The 15,248-nt window shown below is 34.1% G+C and overlaps 1 protein-coding gene across 3 annotated transcripts in view; it reads right to left on the bottom strand.

Moving 5' to 3' along the window:
• LOC150106845 (fibroblast growth factor receptor-like 1) overlaps positions 1-15,248 on the bottom strand; it is an 89,616-nt gene that overhangs the window by 21,305 nt on the left and 53,063 nt on the right. For 2 of the 3 annotated variants that reach the window (XM_090392761.1, XM_090392763.1), the window contains exon 1: positions 13,377-13,632. The exons of the other annotated variant lie outside the window; for it this stretch is intronic. The gene's annotated coding sequence lies outside the window, so the exon portion shown is untranslated. Of the gene's footprint in view, positions 1-13,376; positions 13,633-15,248 lie in introns of those variants that run through there. 3 annotated transcript variants of the gene reach the window in all.

Below are 15,248 nucleotides of genomic sequence, written 5' to 3'. Positions count from 1 at the left end.
TTAATATTTTTTCCAGAGTATTAATTGCTTCTTTTTTTCTTCGTTGATGAGGTCAAAAAATAAGACATCCAACAAACCACGCGATAAATATGAGCTCTTCTTAGCGTGGTCCTTATCTTTGTACTCTCGAAGTGACCTCGAAGATGAAAATACCCTCGGGATCATGTTTAAAACATTCACGTGGAGTGATTTTTTTAGATGACTCTTGAATCATTACTTGAGATGAAATGTAGATATGTTCGCTTATACTAAAGAGAAAAGGTAATTTTTATTGTTATTATTTGTATTTAAACAAGAACATGGAGGATGTAAAGATGAATTTTCAAAATATAACTCTTCTGGATACTAAATATAGAAATGCAGACTGCACTCTCAGAAGTTTTCAATGCAATGATTATTAAAATCATTTTATGGAAAATTCTTGTTCTATTTATATAACAAAAATAAAAAGGTGTTATTACATTCTAACCAAATTCTAGATAATAAAGATAATAAAATATTTTTTATTTTTATTTTATGTAATTAAAAATTAAATAGACTTTTATTTATTAGAAATAAATAATTTTTATGTTAAATCTTTCCGAGTGGATAGCGCAATCGTGCTCCAACTAAGCTGCTTATTAAAAAAAAAAAAAAAAAAAAAAAAAAAAAAAAAGAAATGTGCTTCTAAAGAATAATTGACATATAATATGAGCGATTTGAAACTTACTGTTTGGGATATCTTATTATCGAAGAAACAGTACACAATTTGAATAAACTATCGAAATACGGTAATCACAATACCATTCTACAAACAAATAAGCGCGATGTGGTCGCACACCGGGTGGGAAACATTATCTACTAAAAGACATACAGAAACATACTTTTCCACAGCGAGATCAAAACTCCTGTTTTGGAGAATGGAGACACTGTCAAATTCTGACAAAAATATAGAAAATAAATACTATTTCATCATCATTTTCTTAACCAAGAAATGCAAGTATATGTACAAGATGATGATAGGAAAGTTTTGTTATTTTCCGCAATCCCCCCCCCCCTCGAGAAAATCTAGGGGTGGGTTAAGAGACCATTTTTTGCCTCTTCTATCATAACGTTTTGCAAATTTAACTTTATTTTTTAAAAGGATAAATAGTTTGTGCTTTAGACAAAGCGACAAAAATTGAAATGTACAAATTCAGCAAAATATAAAAAAAATCCTTTCAGTATTTTACTTTGCTAGCAAACGAATCTCTGACTTGATCATAGTACATCTTTCGCTTATCATTGTGATTTTACATTTTTATTGCTGGTTTTGTCCACGTTCGATACCATTTTGATTTGGGTTTCGTTTAGGCCGTCCTAATAAGTTGCTGCATATTAAATTCAGGTTTTCTCTCCCACCCCATCCCTGTTCGCAAGGCTCCCTCAATTTGGTAATTTTTTTTTTTTCACATGTATGTACATTTTATGGAAGACCCGTAAAAAAATAAACTGTATTTCTAGAATAAAAGCAACCCATATTACCACGAAAAGTAAGAGTACAATCCTACTTATGTTATGATCTGATTCCCTGGTTTGAAGGTCTTGCCAAGCAACATTCATACCCCTGTGCTTGTTAAAGAGATAACATTCGTGTTATATAGTTAAAAGGAATTATTGTTCCAAAACTCTAGACAGAATTTTTTGGTAGCAGATCTGGTTTTCAGGAGAGCCGTTTGGTGGAAATACCTTGGTTTTTGTTTAACAAATCAGGCAAACCGGCCTTAAAACACACACACGATTGACAGCCATAATACAAAGTTCGGCCATAATTTAAAATAGTCCAAGTAAACCTGGCTGGTTTAACCAGGATGTAGGCTCTGACCACTATGCACTTATTGTAGAATTCTTACATGATATATTTGGGGATAAATGGAGTGAATTCCAAGGCGAAAATGAATGCTTAGCATCTCAGAAACATTTACATACAGACCTTATATTTCAAAGAATCCTAATGGGTTGTTAAAAAGATAAAAATTAAAATAAAAAAAATAGGTCGTGTTTAGAAAACCTATTTTGTTCTTATTATAATTAAGTATTGCGTGGCACTAATTAGAACTCAGGGTGGGACTTATAATAAAAGGCTAAAGGTTTCTGGGCTGAACTGATTAAAAGCAATATTGTCGTTGAGGATTTGGGAGGTGCACATTGTGTGTGTGTATGAATAAACTAAACAATATTAAGGTCGACAAGATTTTGCACACGGAACACAAACGTATAAAAAGCCACGCGATATAAGTTAAATTCGCCTAAAAAAAAAAAAAACTATAAGTAAACTCATTGTTAAGGAAATCGACAAGATTTAGAAAACAACAATTAATGAAAATTTTTAAATAGAAATGTTTTTTTTTCGAACATAATTAAAAAAAAAGAGGCTATAACAATAAATGGCTTAATTATCTGGAAAAAAAAAAAAAGAAAAAGAAAATTGTAGAAAAAAAAAAAAACTGTTATAAGAGGTCATTTTGCTAACCGAAAAGACATTTAAAACAAAAGACAAACGGAAACAAATCGCAATGCATACAAACAGACTACATAAATACGCCCGTTCCATTTGACTTCAATTCTCTTCGGACCCCAAAAAGTTTTAGACTCGCGTGCGCGTCGTAAATCATAGTTGTCCACAAAACGTGCTATGGCGCCGTGATTTCTGAAAACGGGTACGAACGCAGAAAAAGTGTCACTTTCCACGCTACGGCGTCACCTCCGATACACTTCTTCACTTGTCACTCTGCCCACACATGCATGTCGAGATGATGCCATAATCTGCAATCGAAACGTGCTGAGAATTCCCAGAGGTTACAACAATGTCGGGATGTGCGAGCAATGGCTGCAAATGGGAGGTAAAAGTTTTTTTTTTTTTTTTTTTCCAACAAGGCAATTTGGATGACATCCATTGATAGAGTCGCCGAATTGTAGTAAGGAATACATTCTGAATATTCCCTCTCATATTTAAATATCATCGTTGTTTATTTTCTCTCTTTACATATATATATATATATATAGTGATGATTCAGTAATATAATATAAAGTATGATATAATGATGATTCAGTAATATAATGTATGATATGATATGATAAAGTATTATAATAATAATAATATATGACATATACAACAATGTATTGTATAATGTACATAAAAGCCTTATAAATATTTTATGGTGTCTATTATTTTATTCATTTATTTTTGTTTAATTTATAGCAGATTTGGCAAATTTTTTTCACAAAATTTTCTATAAATGCTACATCCTTAGAAAAGAAAAAATTCCCTTGTAGAATGATCTCTTAACAGAAACATTAAGAAAGAAAATAACCATATTTTTGAAAATAGTTCATTGTTTTTCAGCTAGCTGGCAATACCTTATCTTCACTTTTACATCACGCCTGGTGTCCTGATAATATACTAGTTCATATGCAAAAAATACTAATACTTATAAATTCTAACTTTTAGCCTATAGATTATTCTTGTAATTGAAAAAAAATATATATATATTTTAAAAATATTTTAATATATAAGAAAAATAATTTATTAAAATAGTTTTTAAAAAAAACACCTTTTATTTTTGGAATAAAGTTATTATAAAAAACTGATTTAGATTTGAAATTGCAAAGGAATCAATCGACCGTGAGATGCGGTGATTGATTCATTCAATCCAATACCCTTGGAGGGTAACGGATGGCAATGCTGTAGCCAATGAAGTTGTAACTGAGGCTCCGCTATTGCTGTTACCCTCCTGCCATGATCAGAGCTTTAATAGCTCAATAACACCTTATCCCTACACTGTCCTCTACAGATAACGGAGAAGATGAAAAGCATTCTTGCTTCGCCTCTTTAAGTCCTTATAAAGTTTTTTTTTTAAGGAAATTGCAAAGGTACAACTGTAAACTATTCACACGTATATGAAATAAGCAGAATATAAAATGAAGTGAGCTGAGCATACATATACATATATATATGAAATAAAGTGAGCTGAGCATATATATGAAATAAGCAGAATAAAATGAAGTGAGCTTAGTATATATATATATATATATATATATATATATATATATATATATATATATAAAGTGAGCTGAGCATATATATATATATATATATGAAATAAATAAATACATGAAATAAAGTGAGCTGAGCATTCATACATATGTATATATATATATATATGAAATAAGCAGAATAAAATGAAGTGAGCTATATATATATATATGTAATAAGCAGAATACAAAAAATGATGTAAAAGATGATGCTGCGTGGTAATAATGTTTCGTGATGTTTTATTTTCACTTTATTTTTATATTTTATTATTTTTTATATAAACATTATAATCCGGAAACCCAACTCTAGGGAGAAAAGAAACATATGGCTTCAGGCTTCCAATAATTAGCTGTGCGATGATTTCACAATTCATTCACATTCATAAAATAGATTGGATGGAGATGGAATTTATGCAGTTACAGTTACTAAGGGCTAATTACTTGAATCAGCATATGATGGAATGTACTACTTGTTTGAAAGTGCTACATCTAGTAATTGCATCGGAGAATTTGTTTATGACCAATATGGCCACCAATTGGTAAGAGTGATCACATGGCCTTGACCTGAGAGATGGCTTATGTGGAATTTTGAAGCTGGAGCTACAAAAAAAAAAAAAAAAAAAAAAAAATGTGGAGGGAATTCAAGCAGAAAGATGACCAGCAGGGAAATGACCAGTGTGATAAGAAAGGCAAAAGCAAATTACGAAAGGAAGTTAGCAATGCAGGCTAAAGAGAAAAGAAAGAATGTTAATGGCAGAATGATTTTAATGAATGGTAGGGAGGTAACCGAATCGAGCGAAATAACAGAATTACTAAGTAAACACTTTGCAAGAGTATATCATCCAGGCGGAGATATTGCTGTAACAAGAGAGGCAAAGGCGTACATGGAAACTGCGGTAAATGAAATGGAGCTGCAAAACATATTACAGAACCTTCACGTGAATACAGCTATGGGATTAGATGATGTACCCTGCGCGAGTTTTAAGAGAAGGGGTTAGGAAATTGGAATTGCTTTTGACCATGTTGTTTAATCTAAGTCTTGGCTCTGAGTTAGTCCCAAGAGGAGGGTGTAAAGAGGGGAAAATAGTTCGATTGCATAAACGAGGCTCCAAGATTGATGTAGCAAATTTCCGACCGATCAGTATATCAAGAGTCATTGTCAAGATACTGGAGAAGTCGGTCAAGAGCAAAATACAGGAATGGAGCTGCTGTCACGTTTTACAGTGACAGCTGCGTTGGATAAAGGTTTACAGTGATACTGCTGGACTTTGCAAAGGTCTTTGACAAGATACCATGGAACTGTAATCAGTAAACTGCAGCACATGGGGATGGATATAGGATTGATGAGATGGATAGGAGGGTGTTTGATGGAGAGATATCAAAGAATGGTTTATTCAGGAATAGAGTCCCAAAGAAGGACTGTGACTTGTGGCATGCTGCCGGGTTCTGTTCCTGAACTGCTACTGTTTATTTTGTTCATTAATGATATTGGAAAGCATCTGAAAGGAACTGTTCAGTTGTTTGCCAATGATGTAAAATTGGGTAGAGCAATAGTTAATACATATGATGTTAAAATTTTGCGGGATGATTTGGATAGATTGGCAGACTGGACTAAGAAGAATGGATGTCAGATTAATGTATCAGAGTGTAAGGTTATGCATTTAGAATTGAAAAGATTACCAGCTGTATACTACATTGATGGAACTGTACTCCAAGAAATTGAAGCCAGAGATTTGGAAGTGTTAGTGGATAGGAGATGCTAAAGTTTAGAGGGCATATTGCAAAAGTGACTAAAGCAGCTCATCCCCTTACTTACTGGAGAATACCCTTACGATCAGAGACAAGCAGGTTATTGTTCCTTTTTATCGAGCCATTTTGTAAGTCCCCATCTTGACACTGCTGTGCATAGATCAGGTCACCTGAGTTTCTTGGAGATGAGAAGGAGGAGGTGGAGAGGATCCAGAGGCGAGTGACCAAGACGGTAGTAATTCAATGGAATGAACTTTATAAGGACAGGTTGAAGATTTGTGGGTTACAGAAACTGGTTGGAAGACGGAAAGGGGTGATATGATTGCGACATACAAATTACTGAGAGGTTTTTACAAGACTAATTCAGGGAAGATTTTTCACGACAGGTGTGATGATGGGAGAGCTAGGGGCCATCCATAGAAATCTAGCAAGGGTGTTAGAACAGAGGCGTAGCTAGAGGGGGGGAGGGTCCGCCTCAGGCGGCACTTTTAACCTTTTTTGAACTTTTGTAGTTAATTCTAAAATACAGTCTCGAGAACTCATTTCCGAATATTGTAATACTACTGCGAATTTTCCTCACAATTGCTGTAAATGTTATTAGTTGTGACAGGAGTTTTTCTAAGTAAAATTAAGAATTACCTACATTACTATGAAATAGACGTCAACAATTTTGCTAACAGAAAAGCAAGAAAAATAGCATTTTATAATGTTGAAATTAAAGGTTTACTTCAAAAATAAAGTGTTTTCATTTATTTCCCTATACGTCGTTTTGAAGTTTTGTAGTATTTTTGGTGTATTGTGAGGGGCGGCAAACTCAGGGATTGCCCCGGGCAGCAAAAGCTCTAGCTACACCACTGTGTTAGAACCATGTGTTTCGCTTAGAGAGTAGTGAATGAGTGGAATAGGTCTGTTTTTGGTGCTATGACTGTGAATAAGTTAAAGTATGATAAATACTGCAAATGTTCGATAGTGCTTGGCACAGTGTTTAAGGTTTCCCTTGATGAGTCTGAGGACTCTACGAAGTTGTCCATAATAATAATAAACATTCATGCCCACACGGGATTCGAACCCGGAAGTCTGTTTGTTGCAGAACGGGTCTCTGTCCACTCGGCCAACCAGGATCGCAATAGTTTTGTCTTTGTTATAAGTTGTTGTTTGCCTTCCTGGGTTAGTCGAGTGCTTAGCATATCAGCTCCCCAATTAACAGACCGTGGGGTTGAATCCGCTGTGGACATGGATGCATGGGATCGTCTTTAAGTGGGAAGTGAATTTCATTGCCGCCGTCCGGCTTATAGGAGGCCAGAAGTGACTTGAAAAAGGTCCGTTTGATCTTTAGAACAGGATTTACGGACCAAGTAAAAATGAAGAAAAATAAATAAATAAAAATGAATTTAAGAATGATTTTTTTATTTTTTGTCATCGAATTAATTGGGCTCGGACTGTGGCTAAGAGATTGGTTCTCCACCGAGTACACCGGATTTTCACTCCTATATACACTTTGTTCACATTTCGCCTATTAAACTCCTTCACTGGTTACAATCAAACTCTTCTCGACAAATTGCGCAATATATCTTTTAAATACAAACTGCAATTGCTGCTATCCACGTTGTTGCCTAAGGAGAATACTGTATATTCATTGGTAGCGCATGAACTTATAATTACCATGGCAACGATGGCGTAGACAGCAAGGAGATCCACTTATTGTAAGCTAAAACGTGATCAACTTTTCAATCTAGATAATTAAAAGGCAGATATATCTTTGCTTGCCTAATAAGGGACAGTGTTTTGGTGTGTGTGTAAAGATGTGAAAAATGCCCTACTCTAATTGCTAGCTCACTATCTGATATTTCAGTGCTGTGACGTGTTAGGAGAAATAATTAGCTAATCAGATAGCTTGGCACGAGCTGAGTGTTATCCTACATACACGATCGAATATACAGGTTTCTTTCAAACGACACTATCTCTTACAAGTCTTCAAGAACAACACAAATTAATAAAGAAAACGTGTACAATGTGGTTATACACACATGGCCAGAATTTCATAGAATGGGTGCTAAACTTCTCAAGCCAATCAACATGCCAAATTATATGTAAGCTCAATAGACAGGTGGCGTTATCAGGCAACTTAAAAACTCATTGATTGGTCATTATTATCTAAAATGAACTTTATATTTTATTCACTGCAAAATGTCCAATCTGAACAGTAAATGAAATACTTCAACATTTCGGAGCACAAATTATCTCCATTCGCTGTCTCAATAATTGGACTCTCATTGGGTTTGGAAATATGTAACCACCCTCCTATCGGCCATTATTTAGTTTCGATAGAGGGTGCCCGGTTCTTAAGAGTGTGTACAAAACACCTAACTTTTTTTAGAAGGATGAGGAGAAAAAGCATGAAGATAGCGTCCACTGGGAGTAAATTTAAGGAAAACTCACTGGACTAGTATTATTTTGATGATTCCTCTCTTCAATACCAGTACAGGAAACCGATTTCCATCCCATATATCAGCAATTTGTCCATCAACATTGCTATCCTTCTCAAAGAACACAACATTCGAGCTTTCAAACCAATCTAAACCATTCGTAGCCTCGTCAGATCTACAGAGGGACAGTATTCCCTTCTACGGATGTTTATGGGATACCATGGCCCTTCGGTCTTGTTACGTACGCCAGACAAGCCTAAGTTTTGAAGTGAAAAATGAAGAAAGAACATGTTACGATCTGGAGCACAGATCGAAGGAGTCTGGGTTAGCTCACTATATTTCGACTACAAATCACTGTTCACTGAAATACACCCACCATGCTCAATTTAGAAAGGGAGGAAAAACACCTTTTTTTTTAGACAGATCATGGAATCTACGGCAATAATGCACTCGCATGATTACCTTAACAGTAACTAAGAGTTTATTTAACAATGGATGGAAACGCTGTCAGACGTACACACCAACACTTTTTGTACGTCCAGGAAATACTGGTCTATAAGCATTAACCCTCGGGAGCTCGCAACTGATTTGACAGATACATGCAAAATGTTTACTATAAATATTCTTACACAATTCAGTGTATAGCTTGGAGGTCATGAGTAGTTGTGCATTCTTATGTTACGAGTTCTATATTACGTACTATTTTTTGCTGTCAGTTTGGTTTAACACATGTTATGTAAAGGTTTGTGATATTTGAGAGTAAATTGTATCTGAGAGATACCGCGACCTCCGATGTCAGTATAGTATGGTTTATTTTTATTTATTTATTTTTTATTCTTTGTTCAATAATTTCTAGATTGTAACTGAAAATAAATAAACCATCGTGTATTACTGAAATAGAGAGCCAAAGGCTTATTTATCATACATGTCCTCTAGGAGATGTGCTTTACATTATGGAAAATACTAAGGAAAGTGATCTGGAGCTTACTCCACCTTTACTACGAGTTGCCCATAAGTTGCTTATGCTTGCATCCGCTGAAACTTTTATAGTTTCTATATATTCAACACGAAACTCTTGTAGTTTCTATATTCGGCTAAGAAATAATGTTGGATTCAATATCCATTTAATTTGTACCATCACGTATTATATTTACAGTGTTTTTTCTTTATGTTTTATTGCATTTTAGCACATACTAGTAATGAATGTATCTCTCAGATATACCGCGACCTACGCTGCAATTTTGCGAGCTCCCGAGGGTTAATTTTAAATTACCCAGCCAAGCACATCTATCAATGACATTACAGTGCTATGATATAGATCATACTCTTTACAAAAGTTTAATAAAATTACGTCTAACATATAAATATAATATATTTTTGTTGAGTATAACTATCTTTATTATTAATTAAATAAAAATCTTTGGTAAATCTTTTGATTTTCAAAATTTAATTGCAATTTGTAAACATACACCATTTTGATTTTTCCATACGAAATATTACAATATATAGTAGTTATGTTAAAGAATTTTTTTCCGGTTTGATGCTAAAATTGAACGTTAAAATTAATGTTCAATTAAATGAATCATTATTAATTAATCAGCTGAAGGAATTCCAGGATGCGCTTTCACTCCTGATTCTTTATTAAAATACAACTTAGAATAATCATTAAATCATCGTTATTGGCTTTTGATTGCAAATGAATTGGAATGCCAACGTGTATGTCAGAAATGATCACTACTCTAGTAGAAAGACTTTTAGAACAGTTTCGTGTATTACCATATTTAAATATATATTTATTTGTTTATTTATAAAAGGGAAGAACAGTTTTAAATAGTTAAATAATAATAATAAAATATAAGTTACTTCTTTCCATGGTAGATAGCATTGAATATATTATAAGTTCAGTTCTTAGGATATGGTGGTGGCTATCCCTGATAAATAATAATAGGGTAACATCCAAGCAGACCATGATACGATTCTGACATTTATTCTTAAACTTTTATTCGCGATGTCAGTAGTTAGTAATCTAATTTAAGAGAATGTGATTTGGATCTCTGATAATATCGGCAATAATTTGGCAAAAATTAAATATATTTTATTGTAATTGTTTTCTTGCACCTTAGCCTACTGTGATAGAGTATTAAGTAACCCAGTGTTCTCTAGTGATCAAACACGGAACTTTTAATTCCATATAAGGGCCAACAATATGTGGATTGGTGGTTTCACAAGATTCTAGTTTGTAGCGAAAAACCAATGGAGAGAAATATCCACAAGATGACATTTAAAACTACATCAGGCTCATTTATTAAGACGTCAAATTGTAACACCGAATGTGTGCAAAGTTCTTTTAAAAAAATGCCAAGCCATCCTTCATTCGGAACAGATGATGATACTCAATGAAAAAGACACCTTACAACAAAAACTCACATCTTTCTAAAGTCATGATGAATCTATCAAAAAAACCCCTAATTACAGAGTTTTTAAGTGAGCACCAGTGTTTGAGTATCTTAATGTTCTTATGTTATTCCAGCTAATAGCTGCATTCGCAATAGGAGTTGTTAAGACCAATGGAGTGTAGAGCGATTGGAGAGTGATCAATCATGGAAGCAGTCAAGGAGCTAACAACTGCTGATATGTTGAACTTGATAATTTGGGCAAATTTTAGGGTTCAACGCTAGAAATACACTTCTGCAAACTTTACGTTGAGTTTTTCTTTACATTTCGTCTTGATCGTGAAGATTGCGACTTTTTTTTTTTTTAAGTTAGCCTATTAAAAATTTAAATCAAGGTCCTTTGATAGTTCAAATATAATCAAGAAAAATAACACGGCATGTCTTTTTACATACGACTGACATGCATGAGTCATTGACTTCATAGCAATGATAATAGTCTAACAAATAATCAAGAACTGCTCTAAATAAATAATAAACAAACTGTATCGACATCGCAGTCATTTCTTGTACCGCTTAAAATGTCTACGTTTCACTGAACACATATAAGTTTGACGTCCTGCTATATTATGATATTTATTACAGAATTTCTTTCTATACAATGATCGCAGTAGCAAATGTACAAATTGCAGGGAATTGACATTGCTTCAAAACAAATCGAATATGTAGTAGAGTTACATGCAGTATATATAAGAAATTTTCCATTGTTCTTATGACCACGTGTTGTTTTCTCATAGTTCCAAAAGTGGCCGGTAGAGTGCTTACATTAGTAGTTTATGAATATTTATACATTTAGTATAATACAGGAATTTGAGAAATAATAAAGATATAAATAAAAATAGATGTGTCGATTCAGTACTTATGCTTCCAATTTATGTTATTTAAGATGTATTTGTTATTATTATTATTTATTTTATTTATATCTTTTCTCATCTAATCTCTCATCTATCCAGGATTTTTGATTATTCCGGTATCTTAACATTGGTGAAATGGTTTATTTGGTGTGCGCATGCGCAGGTTTTTTTTTTTTTTTTTTATTTGCACTACTTAAATAACATGCATTAATAAAGATTAGCTACAAATAAATTTTATTAATAGCATTTTTCCTCTTTCTTTCTTTTTTTTTTTCTTCTTTTCAGCGTGTCCCTATTTAATTCTACTCCTTTTATTAGACTTAAGTAAGCAATTCATAACATAAAGAAGTCTTTAAAGTGGAAATGTATACGAATCTGTCAGAGTCGGTTTTTAGAGAGCTGTATGGAAATTGAAGTCTGCACAAAAAATTCTCGGGTCATATCGGGTATGATTTAAATTGCTTTATTTGAAGAAAGACAGCATGTTTCGTAATAACTCCTCTGACTGAACAGAATTAAATTTGGTATTCAGAATCTCTACTAATACATTTCCAGTAATTTTCGTTTTAGGTTAAATCAAGCTATTTGCAGGGGCACAATGTTTCGAAATATGCTCCGAATAAACTTTTTTTTTTTTAATGACTTCCGCCCATGAAAGGTTGTACACTTCTCGTATATTAGTACCTTAGATGGGCTAATAGTCCGGATCTAATCCGGGGTAATAGTCTTCTACAGATCAAATGGAATTTATTCAAGCTACTTTTGAGCCCCCAGTTAATCAGAGGGGTGTTGTTCTCATAAGGGGGAGATTAAACATATCTACCTAAAGATACTCAAACATTCATACCTCTAGTCTGTCTCAAGTGGTTGGACCGTTGGGTCACTTATGGCCCGTAGATGATATTCTTTGTTAGCCTCCTCCAATCATCTCGGTCTCTTGTTCTTGATGTCAGTTGAGAAATGGAGGAATTTGTCCATTTTGTGATGTTATCAGTCCATTTTAATCGAGATCGGCCCCTAACCTTTGATCCCGGAACGATTCCTTCTAGTGCTTGCTTTGGGATGCCATTAGCCCTCTCCACATGTCGGAACCATTTCATGTCTTTTTCTGATGACTGTCGGAATATTTTCCCTTTTTCCATCCACTTAGCGAAAAGGAAATCTTTGAATTTAAGGATCTCTAGGATTTGGTGATTCATCTCAGTTTTAAGTTACTTTGTTTAACCACGCCAGAGAAATAAATATTTTCCACACAATACTAATAAAACACCATTTCGAACTTTCTTTATAAGAAAATTTATTTTACAAATAAAAGGTGTATTAATTAATATTTAATTTCGAAACGAATTTTAGTAAAAATTTAATAAATTTTAAATATTAAATTCAAATTAAAACTTTAAAGTTTTTTATATATAATATTTTAAAAAATACACTTCTTAAAATGTATGGCGAAACTTATTTGAGTAAATATAAGAGGCATTATGCTATAAATCCATGTTTTAATACAAGTGCATGAAACCGACCAAGGATATTCCTTGGTAATATTCCCCCATAATCTGGATAATAATAATAATACATTTAATCGACATTAATGTTAATAAATAAATTAATATTAGCATCGATGCACAATAAAGGATCATGCTGAGACACACACAATGTCGTTTAGATGCCCAAGTTAATGTTGAGTGACAGAAAGAAAATTAAAGAGAAAAACACTGATGAAAAATCCCAATAATCGCAGACGTCGTCTTCCCTCTCACATCTCCCCTGCCATTTATTTTAAGCAGTTCCATAGATGGGTCAAAGGACATCGGAAAAACTTAACCACAGCGAATCCTACTTACCGCACATCAGTAACGTTCAGGTCATAACAGGGCTAACAGGCTTCGGCTCATCGCGTCAGTCGAGTCAAAACCACACAGGACTTGGCGCATCCAGACGGTGTTCAAAAGAGCGTTCACAGCACATGTGAGCGTGGCCAGATAGAACTCCGAATGTCGTCATCCGATCTTCCCATCGTTTCGGCTACTGTCGTTACGTAGTTGGTCGGTCTCCTCTCTCTCTGCTCCTCCGTATGGGAGAAGTGGCGGCGAAGGTACACCGAGGTTGTGTAAAAACCTCTTTTGTCGCAGGACTGGGCCGGTTGGCTTATCGCCTTTTGGGGGGAAAGTGAGGGGGGGATGGAAAAGAAATTAAGGAGTTCCGAGATACGAACGCTTTTCCTACTCGCTGATTATGTTGATAAGAACTCAAGGAAAAGAATAATCAAAGATATTCCCCGCTTCCTTTCGCTATCCTTTAAAAGTGAGTCAAAAACTGTCTCGTGTTGGGAGCAGGGCGATAATCGGCACCATCGAGTCCTTTACGGAGTCTTAAAGCCAATCGCAGGCTACAGAAAGAGGGGGGGGGAAGAACTAAGTACTTCATACTTTATTTGAGAACTTTCTTTCCTGTGAGTACACAACACGTATCACAATTATTGTGATTACTCTGATCTGGTTTCGTAGTATTGCTAATAGGTGGCTAAGATCGTGCGGAGTTTATTATGTCATTCAACTTTTAAGTTTTTTTTTGGGGGGGGGGGAGTAGAAAAGTATGCGGGGTTAAAATCCAGACCCCTCCATCCGAGACACTTCAAAGCAAGAATTCCATATCACTGTTCTTTGCGTCCACGATGAGATTTGAACCGAGATCATCACAACAATTTCTCTCTCTCTCTATATATATATATATATTGTTATTAGAATTGACTTGGGATATATACATTTAGAAAATTAATATTTGTACTGACTAGAATCCGAGTATAACACAAAAAAAATTTAATGAATCACGACTAGTTTCATCGGTGTCTCCCGACTTCTTCAGGTGAGTAAGAAACAACATAAGACTTATAAAACTAAGAAGGTAAAAAACATGGACTTTTCAGCTTAATAAAAAGAAGAAGAATAGTAACAGTCATATTTGAAATGGTGACCGCGTGCTATTGTTAGCATGAGTTGAATGTGAGTGACAGCTGATTTTTAGAGCGCCAGTACTGGATTACTGCACTATGGGAATCAGGAAGACCGTAGCTCAGATTGTTGTTCAAGTGTGAAGGGTCCAGAACTATTTCTTTGGATTCTATAATTCGTCTTTCAAATTCATCCTTGCATATATACAAATTGGTCGTGCGGTCATATATATATATATATATATATGATATATGATATATATATATATATATATATATCATATATATATATATCATATATATATATATATCATATATATATATATATATATATATATATATATATATATATATGTTTACACGAATTTATACACTTCTTTAAACACGTTTACACGTTTTTGCATATTCCAATGTAATTGGTTACTATTACTTAATTCTTAACATGTTGACACACTTGAAGTGTTTCTCGAAAGGTTAGAGGTGGTAGTTTTTGGTGAAAATAATGTAAGAGAGGCTATTACAGAGAAGTAGATAAAATGAAAGAGGAAGTCGATTGCTTTTAGAAGTTTGAAGCTCAGCGGATGCATGTTAATCAACTGCTCGTCGTTTTATATGATTTGATGAAAGTGGAAGAACGATGATGGATGGCTATTTCAGTAGCATATTCCTTGAGAACTTATAATTTTGCTGTTAAAATACCTGTACAAAAGGCATGTCCACGCGGTTAGCCTAGTGGCTGTGCGCTTCGCAACCATATGCCTGTGGA

The sequence above is a fragment of the Typopeltis vanoorti genome, chromosome 5, assembly GCF_054136105.1.
Source record: "Typopeltis vanoorti isolate ZY-2024b chromosome 5, IOZ_Tvanoo_1.0, whole genome shotgun sequence".
In the NCBI taxonomy this organism is placed as follows: domain Eukaryota; kingdom Metazoa; phylum Arthropoda; class Arachnida; order Uropygi; family Thelyphonidae; genus Typopeltis; species Typopeltis vanoorti.
This window is presented reverse-complemented; position numbering and strand designations above follow the sequence as displayed.